Below are 19,334 nucleotides of genomic sequence, written 5' to 3'. Positions count from 1 at the left end.
TTAATTCCATTAACATTTATAGACTACTTTTGATTCTCACTGTATTACGGGACAAAGTGCGTCCCTTATTAGCTCAATACCGGACGTGTACTTTTGTTTCTAAATACGGGACGATTCCGTTTTTTAAGGGACGGTTGGCAACCCTATCTGTCATAAATAACACCAGGTTACATTATCATTAACTACCCTATCACTTCCCAGTGCTTGAAATTTGTCTTTTTAGAATCTAGTAACTAATTTCTAAACACATTTTGTACAAAGGCTATTTGGGTGCTTTTATCCTAATCTGCAAATGTCAACTATTCCTCATGCATGTGGGGCAACAGCTTTTTATTCTTTATATTAATGTTATAGACCCTTTAAAGAGCCAAATGTGAGAGGTGAAACTGACAGGTTCATTGTATCTCATGCTTTGCGAAGCAATACCAGAATCTGAACACTAGATGTGACTGTTGTTTACATCACTGATACTGGTTACATTCCAGTCTGAGCATGTCCAGGTACATGTCTGTTAGCAGATGTGTGAGGATGTATTTAGACTCAGCTGCATCATGGGTAAATTGTCTGAAACTTTTCTCTTTTTTTGTATTTGTGGGGCCTTTTCTGTGTTCTTTAGGGGTTTACAGATTGTCAAGTGAGGTGGGAGGGTGCTCTGATGTATGAAGACTTTCTAAATTATTGCTATATTCTGTAAAAAGGTAGAACACTGAGAATAAACAGCAAAAAAGTAAAGTGAAAAGGGTCTCAGTCACAGAGACGTGATGAATCAGAGGTAGACAGTAAAATCGATAGTGGGAATAACATGAACGTTTTTGCAAGACACAACAGGATCCAGAATGGTGAAAGTTATTTCCTGACTTAAAGTTAATTTTAGATTCTGTCAGAGATAATATTAAAAACACTGCAGAGTTTGGACTGGAACACTTTACTGATCAGGAGCTTTTCAGACGTTAAAGCCTCATCGTGAAAGTGAAGAATCAAATTAGTGATGAATGGATTTGAACCAGTTCTAGTTTTGGTCTTGTATGTGTCCTGTTTGTTTGCCCCTATGTCTCTTCTCCAAACTAAGATCACAACTAGAAATACTGAATGAACTCATGAGCATAAGTGAACTAACCAAGGAAATACAAAATACACAGAGAACATAATGAAAAACAAAAGACACAAAACACTGAGTCAGCGACCCAGGTACCCTAACATAAGTATGCAGTCATGCCTCTGTGTATCTTTCTGCGTCTCAGTGTGTATGTTGCCATTTCTTCCTGTTTTACTTTTTAGTCTCCTGTTGGTGTGCGTCATGTTATGTTTTGCTTCTCCCCTTTCTCGTCTGTCGAGTGCGAGCTGTGTTTCTCTCCTGGTCCTCCTTCCATTTTATTTATTGTTTGTGTCCTCCCTCATCTCTCATTGTGTGTTCTGCCTAATTACCTGCCTACCGAACCATTTAGTTTATTGTGTATTCTCATTTTAGTTAGTTTCAGCACATCTGTTATTTGGCAGTAAAGCTGCTTCCTGAGTTTGTTTGCCTCTGTAAGTCTGCTTTTTGGGTCGTCTCCTTATTTCTATTACTGTTACTTTTATCTCTTCTTCTTATTAGCTGTTCTTCAAATATGAGCAATGTTAAGCTGGGTACCCTTAATATTAATCAAGCCAGAGATGTTTCAAAACAAGCCTCTCTTTTCAGCCTGGTGGAACTTGAGAAACTAAACTAACACACATGATAATGCTGCTGACTGGAAGAGGGAGTTTCCTAGTGTCATTGCTGGAATCTGTATTTTATTTTTTAGTGCCTTCTCTCTTCTTTCTGTTGACATTAATGAAATCATTCCTGGTCACTTTTTAAAAATTTGGGTTTGAAAAACTTTCTGTTGTTTTTATAAATGCAGATGCTCAAATCTTGGGCAGAGACTGGCAACTTTAACAGTGAATGATTTTACATGGTGCAGTGGCTGTACATGCTTGTAGCTAAATGGTTTTCATCTTAAAATAAAAGAAATGGAGCTTTCATTGCAGTATGTAAAAAAAATGCTGATCAGAAATCAGAACTCTCATATGCATGATTATCAATATTACTGAATCTAGAAAATGTAATAATATATTATTATATACATAGTATTGCAATTATATCCTGTGTTTTCTAGAAAGAAAAAAAGGAGAACTTATCTGTGGCTCAGATGCGGAGAGAAACATTTATAAGATGCTTATTGGTTCTTTAATTTCTAGAAATGTTTTGTGGCCTTTTGTTACACTACAACATGTTACATGTTAAATTACTGCTTTAGTGAATGCCTGATCTCTCTCTCTAAGTCGACATGGTGGCCAAGCATAAAATGGGATCAACAGAGAATATAGTTGTTAAGGAGTCAAGTCTTTTAACGTCCGAAGACCCAAACTCTTTCATGGCATTTTTAATTTCTCTTTGCTATTTGGGCTGATTGGGACCTGATGAATTTAAAAACAAAGAATGATCTTTTTACCTGATGCAGTTTCTGAGAAAAATGATTTCCACATATGAGGACATTCGCTTAAAATTTCAATAGAACACTGTACTGTTCACAATTCAGCAATGATGTGCAAAACTCTTTATTTGGGGTCTGAACACAGCAGCCTTTTTCCTGAGTACTAAAACAAAATGAGAAACAACAATTGTGCCCCTTTGAGAAATATGGCTTATCTGAAGTGCTGCTAACAGTTACAGGAAGACTAAGTCTGTAACAAAGTAAAAGATTTATGAACAGCACATGAAACGTTTCACTCCAAAAATGCTACCTCAAACTTTTTTTCCTTCGTGGGGGTAATGTGTGTAAAATTTAGTATCGTGGTCTAGACAACCGAAAATGTGATGTCCACATATGTGGACGGCAGGTCCTGCGAGGTTAATGTTAATAAGAAAATGTTATGTAATTTTTATTATTCATTCATTGAAAGTCTTTTAACATTTTCATTTATCTGCTCTTTTAGTGTTTTATCTATTAAGGATAGAAACTCCCTTAGCAGTATTGTTAACACCTGCTCCAAAATCACAGGGGTCAAGCAGAAAGACTTGTGTTCATCCTGGGAAAGCCAGGTGATAAAGAAGACAAAAAACATTGTTATCCATCCTGCTCTCATGTTGCCTTTAACTTAACCTCAGAACATTGTAGAACAAACAGATATGTGAAATTCTTCATTCTCTCAGCTATTAGATCACTTAACGTTGACACAGGTCACATAGATGAATCTTTCAGAGGTTGTTCATTTTTAGACAATTCTCCTGTTATTCTATTTTTTATTTTACTTTTAATGTATTTATTTATTTCCTTATTTTTTTAACTCATTGTTTGTAGATCTCTGCTTTGACATCTAACAGTGTTTGTGATTAGTGGTTGTGTCACGGGGTGCCGAGGCAGGCCGTGTGAGAATATAAACAGACCCAAGATGCAGACTGCTTAAGTTGTGAGCGAGCTTTATTAACAAAAGGGTTAAACAAACAGGGACGAGGAGGAAGAAAACCAAAACCTAAGAATAAACTAAACTGGGAAAAGCTACGCAAAAACAAACCTGAAACCTTGAGTCGCGAAACGGAGATGCAGGGAGAATACACGAGAACATGGAAGGGAGCAACACAGATGAACCAGCAACGACTAAGACAGAAGACACGACTTAAAAACACTCAGAGAACACAGGGAGATTACACACAGGTGGGGGACACAGCTGGGAGTGATTAACGTGACGAGACTAGGGAGGCGAACTGAAAACACTCACATAAGACGCAGACCTTCACAATAAAACAGGAACTTACACATGCAAGGACACAGACTAAGAAACGCGGACTAGATACAGGAACACACGGGCAGAACAGAGTAAACACTAAACAGAGGAAGAACAGAACCAACAATCACACTAATAGAAAACACAAAACACTGGGTCAAAAGGACCCAGGACCATGAAAGATTGTGGGAGTTTGACTGTCGGAGTTGGTTGTGTGGGTTGCTGCAAACAACATGCCCCTTTTTGGGAATTATAAAGTTAATCTGAAATCTAATTATGTGTGTCATTGCATATCTCAGTGCCACCATGCAATACATACAATATGCTCTAGTGATGTCCAAGAATAATATCATGACACTTAATCTAAGCCTAAGTACATAAATTTGTATCTGGTTAGAAATGTGTAAACAGAGTTAGGTTACATCAAATATAGATGAAATGAATTCGAAGTTAAGCTGATGATGCTTAGATTCATTCACTGAATTCCACTGTCATAGTGTTTATTATGAAGACAGCATAAATAGTATCATGTCAGTGTAGAGGATTGAACAGGATAACCCATGTTTACATCTTGTTGAATTCAGTTGTGTAAATCCACATAGAGCAGTAAATCTCATAGCCGCAGTAGTCCAGATCAGCTGATCATAGCCTGTACACACAAAAGAAAATATGCTGCAGCTCCTTATAGAAATTGTGATTCGGTCTGGATGGGCCTGGGCCCCCTTTCCCTGGCGGGTCGCGGAGTATGGGGGTGCCTACTGGGGTCAGCGGGGGAGCTGGCCCCAGGGAGGGGTCACTTGCCCCTCCCTTCCTGCCCTCCCCATCTCCAGCTGCCTCCCTCTTCCCGCTCCACCACAACCACCCACACACGCAGGACCTTGGAGTAGGGGTATGTCACCAGGGTGCAGAGGAGGCTACCCCCCCTCTGTCCCCTTCTGGCTGCCTCTGCCTCAATTTTATCCCACAACTTAGACATTCACATTACTCACACTCTCATTACACATACATATAGGATCTTGGGGGTGGGCACGATACACGGAATCCAAATTACCATCAGGGTGTACACCCCACCCCTAGCATCGTTGCCCACCTCTCAAGGTTAAATACACGTAGACATTGAGGGCTAGCAGGAGGGACCATGCGCTTACCTGCTGCTCTCTGGCAGGTAGCTCCATGCCCTCCTGGGTTTTAAATGCACCTTAGAACACACATGCATCAACACTACAATGAGCGGGTGGAGGGAGGTTTGGAGACTTCTCTCACCCCCGTTCTCTGCGACCTGCTGGAGCGGGGGGGCTAGGCGGAGGAGTTGGCCGTCCGACTGCGGTCTGGAGTGTGGGGCCTCCCTGCTGCTGCGGAGTCGGGGCGGTCTGCCTCCCCCCACCGCAGGGAAAAGGGTAATGTGGGAGCCAAGTTAAGATAGTTCATATGTTTTAGTATTTATATTTCGCTGTTGTTGAGCTTGTGTGTGTAATTAATAATTTTAGGAAATAGATGCATGTTTATGGTGGAACTAGGTTACGTAGTACCATGAATACATGTGCCTTAAAGACTCGTGTTTATAGTAAAATCCGGGCATCACGGATGTATGCAAATTAGTGCATGCGGTGCGGGAGGGGGGAGAGAGAGAGAAAAGGAGTTAACACGGCATAAGCTATACGGGGCAGCAGGGTAGAACAGAGCCACACGGTTTTCCTACCGTAGTAGGTTATTTTGTTGAGGACAAGTTAAACCTGACCACTCCTGTAAGATGCAAAAACCGTGGAATAAATTTTTTGTTACATCTTTTCAGATCGGAGTCCCGTGGAGTTCTTTTTCCTCTTCAAACTGACGTACGCGAGTGAATCACGGGAAAACTGGTCTCACGGCTTACACATTTTGTAGGAAAACCTGCTCGTTGTGGATTAATTGACGCGACTAAAGAAGGAAAAAACCCGAGCTGCTGCAGCGACAACAAACGTGAGTAAGTGGAGCTAATTCACGAGGAAAAAGTGCTGAGTCATGGTGGATGCTGAACTGTGTGGTAGCCAACATGCATGATTTTTGGATGATAAAATAAGGATTTTGGTGTTGCTATTCGGGAAATTAATAGCATGAACAACGAAGAAGAAGACACAGTAGCAGAATTGGAAGCTAGGGCGGTGAAAATCACACCTAAAGCTATGGAGGAAAGGCTGCAACGTATTATCAATTTACGGAAGGCCAAGCTAGCCAAATTAACAGGCACAGTGAAACAAGTGCGCCAGCTGATGGAAAATGAATGTGATACCAGCCTAACAGAAGTAACACAGTTAATGAAGGATTTTAATGAGCAGTTTGGAGACTTTTGTGGTTTGAACACAAATGTTAAAGAGGTGCTCCAGCAAATGCCGGAGGAGGATTTAACTAAAGACCAGGAAAATTGGTTTGAACCTAAGGCTGATTCCTTTAAGGCTTTTGTTGAGACAGCTTCGGCTTGGATTGACAAGATGGCCATGCGCGCTGTGGAGGCTGAAAAATGCAATGAAGATGTGGATCCATCTGACAGCATATCTAATGCATCTGTCTCAAAACGCAGTGATAAGGCATTTTCAGAACGCGGCTCCTGCGCTTCGTCATCGGTGTCGTCCACACGCATGAAGGCAGAGGTGGAGCGAGCTACCTTATTGATTAAGGCATCATCTTTAAGACAGAAACGCTTGCTGGAGGAAAGGGAGGCTAAACTCCAATCTGAAAAGGAGGAGCTAGAAATACAAACAGCTCTTGCAGCAAATGAGGCATCTTTTCACATCGGAGTCCCGTGGAGTTCTTTTTCCTCTTCAAACTGACGTACGCGAGTGAATCACGGGAAAACTGGTCTCACGGCTTACACAGGTAACACCACCTGGGTCTGGGTGCAGTTCCCCCTCCAGGGGCAAGGGTACCTAGACCCGGTTTGTAGAGTAAGCTTGGGGAGTGTGATCGTGTGTACAGCGTCTCTTTATGTCTGTCTCCACGTTGGTTGAGTGTGGAGTAAGTGCATATGAGAGCATGAGGGTGGGAATGGATGTTTGTATCTGTGTGTGCCTGTATGTCTGTGTCTATATGTCAGGTCTGGTGTCAGGCGCCACCTCTCTGGGGACATCTTAGGCCCTCCAAGGTTTGGAGGCCTATCTCCCCCTACCACCACTTCCCTGCCAGTGGTGGACTCCCTCAGACATTGGTGCGTTGGTGGTTCTTTGTGTCCGGGGATGGGCGTCCGGGTACACACCGGCTCACTCCTTGGCGGCCGCTTATCGGGGCCTCTCGGCCTGGGGCTCAGTCACTCAGGCACAGCTGGCTGCCGGCGGAGCTCACGGGCACGTCACTGCAACTCCCCCTGGCTTCTGCTCCGCAGCTGCTGAGTGAGCCCTCATCTGGGACTCTCCTCAGCTCTTTCTGGGACAGTGGCGCGGCTGCCCCTCTGTTGGTCTTCCTTGGTCTCTTGTGTTCTGGGGGCCTCTGGATGTCTGGAGTTTTGATCTCCTCCATACCTGCTTCATGCCCTGGAGGACGGGGCTGTGGCCCCCCCACACCCTCTAGCAGATCATTACATGAAGGAACATTTAAAAAAAAAAAACAAGCGCGTCCATGCTCACAGGTGTACACATGGGTGATCACACCCACAAACTACACCCTTTTTGGCTCCTACCTCAAAGCACACTGTGTTCTGTTGATCTTATGTGCTGCACAATAATGTTTAATATTTAGTATTTACTGTCATATTCCCATATATCATTGTGATGTTGTTTATTCTATTACTCTTGTTCTCTTCTGCTTGTTTTCTTTTTTCTTTCTCAGCAGGTGATCCAGGTGATTGATATATGCATTTTATATTTCTTTTTTTTTTCTGCTCATTCTGTTGGTTTTTGTTTTTTGCCCTTCTCCCCCGTCCCTCTTCTCAGCTGTTTCTCTTTCCCTCTTTCTTTCTCCCCTTCTTTCCCCCAGTCAAGTCTGTCCCGTATTCAGTAAATGAAAATAAAATAAACAATAAAGGGTGAATCAAATGGACCATTACGGCAAGGCTGGGATGGTCAATTTGGTAAAGTAAATCCGTTGGGCATCTTTCTTTGCCTTTAGACAACAATTCTGATGGCAAAAGAGCCAAACGGGACAGGCAAAAAAAAAAAAAAAAAAAGGTATGCTCCCAGATAACAAAGCATATTAAAAATAAATCACTTTTAATGAGGAAAAAAAAAAAGAAATTGTGATTCTTTTTCCCAAGCTGAGCCACCACGAACAATTTTAGGACTGCTGATTTCTACTTGAACCTCTGAAGGTACTCTTTTTTTTCTGTTTAGAAGCAAAGGCACTGTGAAATGAATGGACCCACACAGGATGGGATGTGGTTAACACTTTATTTGATTGCAATAAATCTTTTCTGGTTTCGCACAATCTTTGTAGCCAGAAGTCAGCTGTCTCCATGGCTTCCTGCACTACACGCTGCCCTCCACAACCCCCAGGCCCTTTGTCACTCTAGTTCCTCCCCCTCCACTGCAGCAGGCCAGAGACCACACCCCTGCCACAGTCACCCTCTACAATATTGGAAAATAGAGCTTTTTTTTTTTTTTAATTTTCCTTCTTTTTTTCTCTGCTCATTTTCTACTACTAACAGTACTGTTCTCCTGGCAACTGCCAAACCCGGATTCGCCTATCCAATTGCCAGACTGAGAAGCATGATTTGTCATTCTAGAGAACACATCTCCACTGCTCTAGAGTCCGGTGGCGGTGTGCTTTACATCAATGCATCTGACTCTTTGCTTTGCATTTGGGGATGCACGGCTTGGATGCAGCTTTTTCCTTTGTGTGTGGCTTTTTCTTTTTTTGTTTTTTGTTTAGTTTCTCTGAGCAATGCACATTTTGACCTTAGGGAGAGATTTTCTGGGATTTGCACGCCTAGGAAGATTGGCATGTTAAGTGTGTTCCAATTATGAGCAATCCTTCTCACTGTAGAATAATGGACTTCAGGTTGTTTGACCATTTCAAAAATGCTGCTTAGTAGGTCTGTTTTTATTTTATTTTTTTTATTTTATTTTTATCATCAATTAGCCAAGACTCTTGGTTACAGTACAATACTTATTTTCCACCCTAATTTACGAATAAATTCTTTACAAATCCTACCATGTGAATTCATGGATTTTTTTTCACATTCTGTCTCTCACAGTTGAAGTGTACCTCTGGTGCAAATTACTGACCTCTGTCATCATTTTAAGTGGGGGAACTTGCACAATCGGTGGCTGACTAAATACTTTTTTGCCCCACTGTAGTTTAAGTGTGACGAAACAGTGGATTTCAAAACGTGCAAAGTTCAGACATTTCACAAGAGTTAACTCAGCAAATGTCCGATCATTATCAGAATTTTTCACAAAAAGAAAACAACAAAAAAACAACAAGCAGCCAAAAGGGCAGAAACAATGCTGTATATGGTGAAGCCATTTTTAAAATGTTGAGCTACTGTTAAGAAATTGTATTGCATTGGTGGGTCTTTACTTCATAATGTAAAGTGCCTTGAGGTGAATATGATGGTCGACAATATCGAAAGCAGAGGTCAGGTCTAACAACAGTAGAACAGAGCACTCGCCAGCATCATAATTCATCAATATATCACTAGACACTCTAAGAAGTGCAGTTTTGGTGGATTGAGTGGAATTCCACTCAATTCACCAAAACTGCACTTCTTAGAGATGAAAACCACATTGGAAATTATCAAGAATGTTATGTTCATTAAGAACCGCTGGGAGTTGCTTGGCCACAACCTAAAATCTAAAATCTTGGTAATAAATGGTAATTTTGAGATAGGTCTATAGTTTGATAAGCACACTTCTACTGGTTGGCCATAAACCCCACTTTCCTCAGGTTCTCCAGGTCAATGTCCACCTGCTGCACATGCTGTGGGCCAGTGGCACTGTGGATGATAATGTCATCCAGGTAGGCGGCAGCATACAGGGAGTGCAGAATTATTAGGGAAGTTGTATTTTTGAGGAATAATTTTATTATTGAACAACAACCATGTTCTCAATGAACCCAAAAAACTCATTAATATCAAAGCTGAATGTTTTTGGAAGTAGTTTTTAGTTTGTTTTTAGTTTTAGCTATTTTAGGGGGATATCTGTGTGTGCAGGTGACTATTACTGTGCATAATTATTAGGCAACTTAACAAAAAACAAATATATACCCATTTCAATTATTTATTTTTAAGAGTGACACCAATATAACATCTCCACATTCACAAATATACATTTCTGACATTCAAAAACAAAACAAAAACAAATCGGCGACCAATATAGCCACCTTTCTTTGCAAGGACACTCAAAAGCCTGCCATCCATGGATTCTGTCTGTGTTTTGATCTGTTCACCATCAACATTGCGTGCAGCAGCAACCACAGCCTCCCAGACACTGTTCAGAGAGGTGTACTGTTTTCCCTCCTTGTAAATCTCACATTTGATGATGGACCACAGGTTCTCAATGGGGTTCAGATCAGGTGAACAAGGAGGCCATGTCATTAGTTTTTCTTCTTTTATACCCTTTCTTGCCAGCCACGCTGTGGAGTACTTGGACGCGTGTGATAGAGCATTGTCCTGCATGAAAATCATGTTTTTCTTGAAGGATGCAGACTTCTTCCTGTACCACTGCTTGAAGAAGGTGTCTTCCAGAAACTGGCAGTAGGACTGGGAGTTGAGCTTGACTCCATCCTCAACCCGAAAAGGCCTCACAAGCTCATCTTTGATGATATCAGCCCAAACCAGTACTCCACCTCCACCTTGCTGGCGTCTGAGTCGGACTGGAGCTCTCTGCCCTTTACCAATCCAGCCACGGGCCCATCCATCTGGCCCATCAAGACTCACTCTCATTTCATCAGTCCATAAAACCTTAAAATCAGTCTTGAGATATTTCTTGGCCCAGTCTTGACGTTTCAGCTTGTGTGTCTTGTTCAGTGGTGGTCGTCTTTCAGCCTTTCTTACCTTGGCCATGTCTCTGAGTATTGCACACCTTGTGCTTTTGGGCACTCCAGTGATGTTGCAGCTCTGAAATATGGCCAAACTGGTGGCAAGTGGCATCTTGGCAGCTGCACGCTTGACTTTTCTCAGTTCATGGGCAGTTATTTTGCGCCTTGGTTTTTCCACACGCTTCTTGCGACCCTGTTGACTATTTTGAATGAAACGCTTGATTGTTCGATGATCACGCTTCAGCAGCTTTGCAATTTTGAGACTGCTGCATCCCTCTGCAAGATATTTCACTATTTTTGACTTTTCTGAGCCTGTCAAGTCCTTCTTTTGACCCATTTTGCCAAAGGAAAGGACGTTGCCTAATAATTATGCACACCTGATATAGGGTGTTGATGTCATTAGACCACACCCCTTCTCATTACAGAGATACACATCACCTAATATGCTTAATTGGTAGTAGGCTTTCGAGCCTATACAGCTTGGAGTAAGACAACATGCATGAAGAGGATGATGTGGACAAAATACTCATTTGCCAAATAATTCTGCACTCCCTGTACACAGGACTTCAACGGTCTCAGCATAGAGAGGCAGCTTTGTTGCACTCTGTTGAAGTACAGTCATCTTCCAGAGATCATGAATTTTTCTTATTATTAGAGACATCAATATCAATTGTTACTTTGATGGAGTAATCTTGAAGATTTTGTCTTGACTTAACTGAATTGACTATAATTAGGACTCAAGTGTATCTGGATCCCAGTGCATCAGGCATGCCATGAACACGTTATAGATACACCAAAGATTGTTTTCACGTTTCAGGTTAAAACAGTTAGGAGAAGGAAACACATCAGAACAGTAAACCATGAACATATTATATACGCACTGAAGATTGTTTTCAGTTTTCAGGTTGCCTTGTTAGACGAGCACCTCTCTGGTTTGTGTGCTGTGGCATTTTCAAAAACCTGGTTTTCTTTTTCCTGTTCGAGGTCACCAGAGGGCCTCCAGGCTTGGCAGTTGTGGGCAGTTTTGTCCTGTCTTCATGTCTCATGGTAAAAACAGCTGCAAGCCAGTTTCAATAGAGCTGAAATTAAACTGAAAAAGAAAGGAAGGGTACGGTTTAATGCACTGTTAGGAAATATATTATCAAATGTACAAGTCGGAGTAAAATTGCTTGGAAATCAAACTTTTAGCAATGGCTCTGAAATAACTGAAAATCAGGTTGTGTAGGAATGTTTAGCTTATTTTAGAGTTTAGGAATGTGTTAGATAGGATATAGAATTGTGAGACACTGACACTGTCCTGGATATAAATAAAGGCCTGACTGTGTCATGAACTTAGGAGTAGATTTTAGGAGACCCTCCCCCAGTTCAACTGTGTAAGTAAGACAAAGAGGAGTTAATGCTGAGTGGAAATTCCTCAGGGCATGCCTGGGTGGGAGTCTCAAAGTTTGTAACTAAATAACTTTGGTTTGGAAGGGAGATGGACTTTTATGACCCTCAGGAAGGCACATACATAGAGATATACGCACATAGTGTTTTAACTGTTACGCACACACATCCACACGCACACTCACTCACGTGCACTCACACATACACACAGGTACACGCATACACTCACTCATGTGCACTCACACATACACACGGATACGCGCACACACAGGCATTCACGTGCTCGTGCACATAGTCCCCTCCTGTTTACACTCTACACATCCGACTGCTCCCCTACCCATCTCTCAAACACCATCATAAAGTTCGCGGATGACACCACAGTGGTTGGACTCATCTCAAGGGGGGATGAGTCGGACTACAGAGATGAGGTCAACAGACTGACTGAGTGGTGTTCAGTTAACAACCTCCAACTGAACACCACGAAAACTAAAGAACTTATCTTTGACTTCAGGAAGAGCAGAGCAGACCCGGCCCCACTTTACATTCACGGGAGCTGTGTGGAGAGGGTACACTCCATGAGGTTTCTGGGCGTGCAGATATCTGATGACCTCTCCTGGACTGCAAATACTACAGCGGTGGTTAAAAAGGCCCAGCAGCGTCTCCACTTTCTGAGAGTGCTCAGGAGGAACAACCTGGAGGAGAGGCTGCTGGTGACATTTTACAGAGCCACCATAGAGAGCATCCTAACGTACGGCATAACAACATGGTATGCAGGGTGCTCAGCTGCAGACAGGAAAGTACTGCAGAGGGTCATCAACACAGCCCAGAAGATCACTGGCTGCTCTCTGCCCAGCCTGGAGGTCACTGCAAACTCTCGGTACCTCAGCAGAGCTGGCAATATCATCAAGGACTACTCTCACCCCAGCAACCAACTGTTTGAACTATTACCGTCAGGCCGACGGTACAGGTCACATAAAACCAGGACAAACAGATTCAGGGATAGCTTCTTTCCCAGAGCTATCACCGTAGTAAATAAGCACAAAAACAATTGAACCTATTCCATACCGTCACTGTCATTATATTATGCTGCTATTCATACTGTCATCATATTAATGCTGCTATCCTGTATATATTGTACATACTATTGTTTGAGTACTTACGATTGGTTTTTTTTTGTACTTTTTATATTTTACATTTATATTTATTATTGAAACTTGCACCAAGGGAGTGGCACTCTGTACAATGACAATAAAGGCTATTCTATTCTATTCTATTCTATTCTATTCTATTCTATTCTATTCTATAGACACAGCCACAGAGTTTGCAGCACACCATGGGGGGTTTTATGATGGGGTCGCTCCTCCAAAACTGTGTTTCACAGACAAATGAGTGAAGATTTTGCAGAGGGGCACCGGCCTGGCAAGTCTTCCCTTCTAGAAGAATGCATGCTTAAATGAGGATAAATAAAGACGAGTAAAGATGAGTAAAGATGAATAAAGTTTTTGTGAAAATGACTACTGAGTCCGTCTCTGGATGCTCGAGGAATAAAAAGAACCGGGGTAAAACTGATTTCACAACAGTTGTCATTCACTAGGTGGTTTAATGTTGAAGAACATGTTTTTCTCTATCAACCAATGCTTGCCATGGGGTCTCTAGACCTGTGTGTCTGGGGCTTACCACAAGTCTGCAGACTTGCATGTTTTAAAAGGACCAAATCTCAGCCTGATGCTTTTTTCCTCTTCTTTTTATTTCATGTTTCGAACCCCAGCTGCTATGCTGAGCATCCATCCTGACAGATCTCAGTTCTTTTGGTATGAGACGATCACGCTGAGCTGTGAAGGGACAGACAACTCTGGAAATTGGACTCTGAAGAGAAACACCTCTAAAACTGCTGAGTCATGTATCTCGGGTTGGGGAGTGTCAAATCAGACGTCATGCACTATTGTGGACACCTATGCATCAGACACTGGAACATACTGGTGTGAGTCTGATCGAGGGGAATGCAGTGAGGCTATCAACATCACAGTCACATGTAATGCTCTTTACTATTTGATGTTTTAGACTTTGTATCTGTTATAGAGCTGAGGAGTCATAGCACGGTTTGATTTTTAGATGGAGTGATCCTGGAAAGCCCTGTGCTTCCTGTGACAGAGGATGAAACAGTGACACTTTTCTGCTATTACAAGTACGATGAAGAGAGCAGGGCGACTTCTAATTTCTCTGCTAACTTCTACAAAGACGGACATTTAATCAGTACTCAGCCTGCAGGGAACCTCACTTTCTCAGCTGTGTCCTTATCTGATGAAGGGTTCTACAAGTGTGAACACCCAACAAAAGGACAGTCAGCACAGAGTTGGATGGCTGTCAAAGGCAAAGGTGGGTTCAGGCAACAAGACATCTGTTTCAGAAGAAATGTGGTAGACGTGATACATAAAATACACCCAGTCTGTCCTTTGACATATTCATTGTGCTCCAAAAGCAATGCATTGACTAATTTCACCTATAAACTAGTCACTGAGGATTGATTGACATATATTCAAAAGATTTTGTTATTTTCCAACTGCTGAAGCATAAAATCCTTATTGAGGCAGTCCTTTCTTCCTCCTCTCACCCCAAATGGTCGCAACAGACAGCAGATGGCCGCCCCTCCCTGAGCCTGGTTCTGCTGGATGTTTCTTCCTGTTAAAAGAAAGTTTTTCTCTCCCTCTGTCGCCAAAGTGCTTGCTCATAGGGGGTCATATGATTGTTGGGGTTTTCGCTGTTTTCTTTGTATTATTGTAGGGTCTTTGCCTTACAATATAAAATGCCTTTAGGTAACTGTTGTTGTGCACTGTATTGAATGCTGAATTGAAACTATTTAAAATGCAGTCACACATTTTCAGTGTGTCCACATGCACATTGCATGGTCAAAAAAAATATAAACAGTATAAAAAGTGGATGTAGCCATTCTTGCACCACCCATTACTTAGTGAAGTACTCTTATGAAACCTCAAGTTGAGTGCTTTACCACTTTGAACTGGACATGATAAGGGAAGAGGTGTCCAATGCACATTCATTGTTCAAGAACTTATGACTGGTAATTAATTCATGAGTGAGCATTACTTGGATAATCCTTCATTCTGATTTCAATAAAGGCCATAATTTACTAAATGAACTTCATATTTTATTCATTATGACTAGAAATTCGTGGCTGAGCCAAGCAAGTCAACAGAAAAAGGTTTAAAGAGGTCACAGAGTGAGGGAACTTCCCCTAGACTTCTATAGCACTGGAAGTCTCTTTCCAGTCACAGGAGTCTCCACCTGCTGGCCAATTAAAGAATGAAGGTTTAACATACTTGCATATTAGACCTTGAGGCTGTATTCATCTTTTATACAGCCTGTGCAGGACTGCTCTGATTCACACATCTTATCCACACATACTTAATTAGAAGTTAAATATGAGAAATACATATATAAAGTCCAAGAGCTTTTAAGCTCCTGTGCCCTGTATTTCTGCCTTGGCTTTCCTTGTCGGTTACCTAATTGATTCTACTGTGTATTGTTTGATTTCCTTCCTTTATTGTTGCCTTTCACCCATTTATTCTGCCAGTATTTTTGGTACTTTCTATGCCAACTCTGTTATTTTGTTCTGTCTTCCTTACAGTCAGAGCTCAGCTATCAGTATCTGTGCCTGGACTGATTGGTGCTATTCTGGTGAAACTCTTCTACACTGTGATTATTACACTGGGTGCAAATGTACTCATACGCTGAGCTAATGGTAGAAAACCTGAGAAAATGAGTGTGATGTGACCTCTTTGATATCATTGCCCTCATATATTGAAATATATCTTTAGATTTGTACAGCCATGATGTTTCGCTTTTTATTTGAAAATGCTGGAAATTAATCGCAAAGAAAAAAACCAAGAATTTAAGAACATCTAAGATAAGATGCAGTAAAAATGTTTAAGGATGTGTTCACCAACAGCTATGGAGTCTGTGTATGTAATGGTGTTAAACATGTACTCATAAGGCAAGTATTTAACCATCCAGCCATCAGTTTTTGCAGCTGAGCTAGAGCTGGAGCCTATCCCAGCTGTCATAGGGCGAGAGGAGCTATGGACAAATTGCCAGAACTGGTGAGAGACAGATCTGAGAATAACCATGTAACCTAGCATATCTTTGAATTGTGGGTGGAAGCTGGAAAACCCACTGAGAGAAGATGCAAACTCCACTTAGAACACCAGGCAACTGATGGATTCACACCCAGGACCGTCTTCCTGTGAGGCCGTGGTGAGAAAACCATATCATTATGCCGTCCTTGTTACTATATGACTGTAACTACCCTCTATAGTGTTTTGTAAACCATTTAACACATTAATATGGTTCTAATAAATGACAACTGGAGTGCCTGGAGAGAACCCACACCAGCACTGGGAGAAGATACAATCTTCACACCGAAGACCAGGAAACTGATGGATTCACACTCAGGACCGTCTTCCTGTGAGGCTGTGGTGCTAATCATCGTATCATCATGCAGCCCATGTTAAACTATATGACAGTAACTACCCTCTATAGTGTTTTGTAAAACATTTAATATGTTATTGGGGTTCTAATAAATGACAACTGGAGCATCAAAGAGTGCATTTTGTGTTTTCTGTTGGAAAATACACTTTAGGTTTTAAAAATGCATCATTTTAAATCTGGGTGAAGTATTTTTATAGGAAATCAAAAAGGATCAAACTCATATTGAGGATAAATGTGTGAATGACTATTAAGTTACATAGATGCTGCCTTGATTTGCAGCCCAATGTCTGTTCAAGACAAACTTTTCAGGAATAATTAAAAATAACGTTCAGTGTACGATGAAGCCCTCTGTCTGTAACTCAGGGTATCAGCATGTTTACACTGTTGACAGGTGACAAAAATAAATGTTTCTCAGTGCTCACTCTGCCTCATTTTTTAGGTAATCACCATTCAAACCTGGGTGATGATGATAATAATAGTAATAATAATAATAATAATAATAATAATAATAATAATAATAATAATAATAATAATTGTTATGGCCCTGGGCCTCGGAGGGAGTGAGAGCGCTTTTCTCTTCAAGCAAATCCAGCCCTGTGCCAGCCCTCCTGTATGCAGATTGCAGTGTGTCAACCCTCATAGACAGGGGTGCACATAAGTGGTCCGCAGGTGCGCTTCAAACAAATGATGAACGCACAGAGATGTGGTGCAGAATATGCCGTGAAAATCCCTCTCAAGCGAACAAAAACAGTGCCTTTTATATGGACGCAAACACACATTGCAACTTCTAATCTGGTGCGTGTCTTTTATTTTGACAGTGCATGCGCACCTGCAGACCACTTATGTGCACCCCTGCTAATAGACACTGGACTGCCTGGGATCCGGTGGTGCTCCAGGAAGCAATGAGTGCTTGATTGTATCCACCTGTGGCTCTGTGTCTGCTGCTTAGGACTGAACACGCTTCCTTCTTGCCTCCCTCTTTGAACTTTGCTCGCTCAACTCTGTTCATAGCATTGAATTTTATTTGTTAACCTCGGTGCCTGGTTGAACTTAACTTGATTAGAGTTTTGTGATGCTAGCTTGCCTCAGTTAACTCTTAGCTTTTACTATTGTCTGTGTTAATGCCTTCATGTAAAGTGGTCTGTTGAAAAAGCCCTGTCGGTTTTCTGTTTTACTCAGTTTCTTGTGTGAGGGCTCGTGTATGTTACGCCTCCCTAGGAGAGGGGATCGTAACAACAACAACAACAATGATAATGATAAAAATCCCAAGATGTAAACCTACCCATGTCACACATTCAACTATGTGTTACATAAAAGCTTTCACTGTAGTGAGATGCATTCAAATTTTAATTTGAGTCAGTCAGATCTGATCTTCAAGGTTACAAACTTTCATTTCTAATCATTAAACTGCTCAAATTCCAAGTAAGATTATTGCTCATGTAACCTTTGTATCCTTAGTTGTTGTAAGTCATGGCAAGTCAAGTTTTCTCACATAAAGTTATTGTGTAACTGCTCTTTTTGTATGCCTTTGAACAGTTATAGTTACTGTATCTTGTATTTGTTGTATTATGTTGTGTTGTATTTGAGTTTAGGCTATTTATTTATTTATTTATTTCACCAAAAACACGCAACACAAAATAAAACTGTAGACAGACTTGACTGATCATTGTCGAAGAGAAGGCTTCAGGTTTTCCATTAATTTGTCCTTGCTCTTTATGTTACAATCAACAGTTTGAGATATACGTTTAGTTTCTGTTAGATTTGTATTGTTGATTGTCAGCTACAAACCTATCAGTTTCATTTGGTTTAATTTCTTGTGAAGAATGACACAGTAATTTAGGTTTCATGTAACTTTATCTTAGCCTCAGCATCTTCGTCTTTGAATAGTTTCGTCAGAAAAAAAACAGAACTCTTATTGTGAAATGTGAGGTGATGATTCAGTTTTTGTCCCTGTTGCTTTGTTGTTTCATGTTGTTTTTGTGATAACAAAGTCCATCTGAAGACTGTTCTCGAAAAGACGAGCACCAAATGATGTTAGACCTGCTGAAGTGAGAAAGTTTTTGCAACCTGCAGGGACTCTCTGTGATCTGCCAACAATGGTACCAATGCCAAGATAAACGCACTATTCATTATGTATATCGTGAAAACGACATAATTATATATTTTAACACCCTTGAAATTATATTGTCTCTTGTAAAAGGGACTTATTTCTTCCCACTTTATCCTTAAAGTACTTGTTCAAAGCAGATTTTAAGGTATTTGGTATTCACTTACTAATATCGTAGGGTCTCTATATTATCAAGCATCACAAGGGTGTTGTTGTGAAAATCCTTCTGAGACCAAGAAAAAATAAAGCTCTGGACATTTTTTGTGTGTTTGTTTTTTGGAAGATTTAAAATTTTTAGATGATTTGGATTAAATAAAAAACCTTTTTCCAAATAGCGGTTTATTCATTTATTTATTTATTTTTATTTTCTGCCACTAGCTCGACAACAGAATGATGTTATGTGGAGATTTGGTGTTCACGTTCATGTGGATTTGTGGTTATTGTTTTGTTCACAAACAGTAAAATTGTTAGATGAAGGAAACTGGAGAGGAAATGTCTGCTCATCTACAGGGAGTGCAGAATTATTAGGCAAGTTGTATTTTTGAGGAATAATGTTATTATTGAACAACAACCATGTTCTCAATGAACCCAAAAAAATTTTTTTGGAAGTAGTTTTTAGTTTGTTTTTAGTTTTAGCTATTTTAGG

This window comes from Astatotilapia calliptera, chromosome 3 (genome assembly GCF_964374335.1).
Source record: "Astatotilapia calliptera chromosome 3, fAstCal68.1, whole genome shotgun sequence".
NCBI lineage: Eukaryota > Metazoa > Chordata > Actinopteri > Cichliformes > Cichlidae > Astatotilapia > Astatotilapia calliptera.
Note: the sequence above shows the minus strand (reverse complement) of the source record.